Source organism: Nylanderia fulva, unplaced genomic scaffold (genome assembly GCF_048542155.1).
Source record: "Nylanderia fulva isolate GAGA-0341 unplaced genomic scaffold, ASM4854215v1 Scaffold1006, whole genome shotgun sequence".
NCBI lineage: Eukaryota > Metazoa > Arthropoda > Insecta > Hymenoptera > Formicidae > Nylanderia > Nylanderia fulva.
Genome location: NW_028189200.1, coordinates 24,618 through 27,492, shown reverse-complemented (window position 1 = coordinate 27,492; position 2,875 = coordinate 24,618). Strand labels below are relative to the sequence as shown.

General features: G+C 50.5%; 1 pseudogene; it reads left to right on the top strand.

Moving 5' to 3' along the window:
• The first annotated feature begins 952 nt into the window (after positions 1 to 952).
• On the top strand, positions 953 to 2,132 carry LOC146725200 (small subunit ribosomal RNA; annotated as a pseudogene).
• The last annotated feature ends 743 nt before the right edge of the window (positions 2,133 to 2,875 follow it).

Genomic DNA, 2,875 nt, shown 5'->3' with positions numbered 1-2,875 from the left:
GAGAGATCATTCGGTCGTCCGGAGGTGCCGCCCGTCCCGGAGGTGTCGCCGGTCGGTCGTAGTTCCCGGAGGTGTTGCCCGGCCCAGAGGTGTCGCCCGGTCCGGAGGTGCCGCCCGATCGTATGATCGTCGCAGAACGCGCCGCCGCCAAGTCTTCTCATGCTTGGAGGTTGCGTGTCTCGCGAGAACGTACGTTCGACTCTCGCGTCGTCTCGTATTCCTCTTCGCCGGGGATTACGGTGCGGCTCTTCTCGTTCGTCGCCGAACGCGCGTAAAATTAACGCACACTTATTTATTACGAGCACAGCATTGCCACGAGTCGGTGTCGCAAGACCGAATGGCTCTTATGTGGCGCGCATGCCTCTAGTGTGTTGGCCGCGCGGTTCCCTCTAGTTTCGTACGCAGCAGCGGAATCGTCGCGCTTACCGAGCATCTACTCCACGGATACGAGTTTGCGGGAAGAGTTGTTTCTTCCCGCTCGCTTTGTACGCCGTAGCAAAATCTTATTGCTGGTCGTGTGCGGTTAAACGCGTACGAACCAGACAGAACAGTCCTCGACGTCTAAGCATCGCCATCGTCGATCTAGCGTCAGGGTGAATCGCGCGGTCTCTCGAGACCGCGCATCATAACATTTGGGAGAATAAGAACACGAGTATTTTGATCTTGTGGATTTTTGAACGGAGAGGAGGAGGAAGAAGAGAGGCGGCGGCGTCGGGTGTTTACTCTCGCCTCCGTCGTTCTCTCGTACGCTTTACATAATAGCGTTAAACACAGCAGAGTGTCGCCGACCGGCTGAGCAAGACCGGCGGCAAATAAAATGGCACATACGAGCGTGTCGCGCGCGCGTCGGTGTTTCGGCATCGAACGCGCGCGCGCGCGAAAAAGAGCTAGCGACGAGTCTTCGGGCTCGCTCGCGAGTTACTCCCTTGCGAGTAACCGAACACGAAGCTCCCTGGTTGATCCTGCCAGTAGTCATATGCTTGTCTCAAAGATTAAGCCATGCATGTCTCAGTGCATGCCGAATTAAGGTGAAACCGCGAATGGCTCATTAAATCAGTTATGGTTCATTAGATTGTACCCACATTTACTTGGATAACTGTGGTAATTCTAGAGCTAATACATGCAAAACAGAGTCCCGACCAGTGATGGAAGGGACGCTTTTATTAGATCAAAACCAATCGGTGGCGGGCGGCTCGCCGTTCGTCCACCGTTTATTTTGGTGACTCTGAATAACTTTGTGCTGATCGCACGGTCCTAGCACCGGCGACGCATCTTTCAAATGTCTGCCTTATCAACTGTCGATGGTAGGTTCTGCGCCTACCATGGTTGTAACGGGTAACGGGGAATCAGGGTTCGATTCCGGAGAGGGAGCCTGAGAAACGGCTACCACATCCAAGGAAGGCAGCAGGCGCGCAAATTACCCACTCCCGGCACGGGGAGGTAGTGACGAAAAATAACGATACGGGACTCATCCGAGGCCCCGTAATCGGAATGAGTACACTTTAAATCCTTTAACGAGGATCCATTGGAGGGCAAGTCTGGTGCCAGCAGCCGCGGTAATTCCAGCTCCAATAGCGTATATTAAAGTTGTTGCGGTTAAAAAGCTCGTAGTTGAATCTGTGTCGCACACCGTCGGTTCACCGCTCGCGGTGTTTAACTGGCGTGATGTGGGACGTCCTACCGATGGGCTTAGCCTCGCGAGGGGCGGCCCAACTAATATCCCGTCGCGGTGCTCTTTACTGAGTGTCGAGTCGGGCCGGTACGTTTACTTTGAAAAATTAGAGTGCTTAAAGCAGGCTACCTTCGCCTGAATACTGCGTGCATGGAATAATGGAATAGGACCTCGGTTCTATTTTGTTGGTTTTCGGAACCCCGAGGTAATGATTAATATGGACAGATGGGGGCATTCGTATTGCGACGTTAGAGGTGAAATTCTTGGATCGTCGCAAGACGGACAGAAGCGAAAGCATTTGCCAAAAATGTTTTCATTAATCAAGAACGAAAGTTAGAGGTTCGAAGGCGATCAGATACCGCCCTAGTTCTAACCATAAACGATGCCAGCTGGCGATCCGCCGAAGTTCCTCCGATGACTTGGCGGGCAGCTTCCGGGAAACCAAAGCTTTTGGGTTCCGGGGGAAATATGGTTGCAAAGCTGAAACTTAAAGGAATTGACGGAAGGGCACCACCAGGAGTGGAGCCAGCGGCTTAATTTGACTCAACACGGGAAACCTCACCAGGCCCAGACACCGGAAGGATTGACAGATTGATAGCTCTTTCTTGATTCGGTGGGTGGTGGTGCATGGCCGTTCTTAGTTGGTGGAGCGATTTGTCTGGTTAATTCCGATAACGAACGAGACTCTAGCCTGCTAAATAGGCGTACCCTATGGTATCGCGGAACTTTTGAAAGAAAATCTGCCCGATTTTTTAGAAGAAGTGCCACTATTTGAAAGAAATAAAATGTTCTTTCAACAAGACGGTGCTTGACCACACAACGCCAGGATTGTAACAAACTACTTGAACGAGCAGTGTTCGAGATTCGAACGGTAATAACCCGCGGACAAGAAAGCGTTAAAATATTCATGCATCTCGATCATGCCTCATGCAGCATGCATATAATTTATTAATTAATATCGTGGTCTAACATGCGTATTTTAAATTATATTTAAATTAGCGCTCGGCCGCGAGAGTATACGGATACTCCGCGCCTTCGAAAACAAGCGCTTAAAACAGTCTAAATTGTAAACACCGCTGTCGCGCGAGAGGAGAGAAAAACAAGTAAATAATTACAGTAAACGTTCCTTCACCCTTAATATCACAATAGAACGACAGCAAATGTACTCGAATATTCTAGAATTACAAGGCGTATATAAGCCTC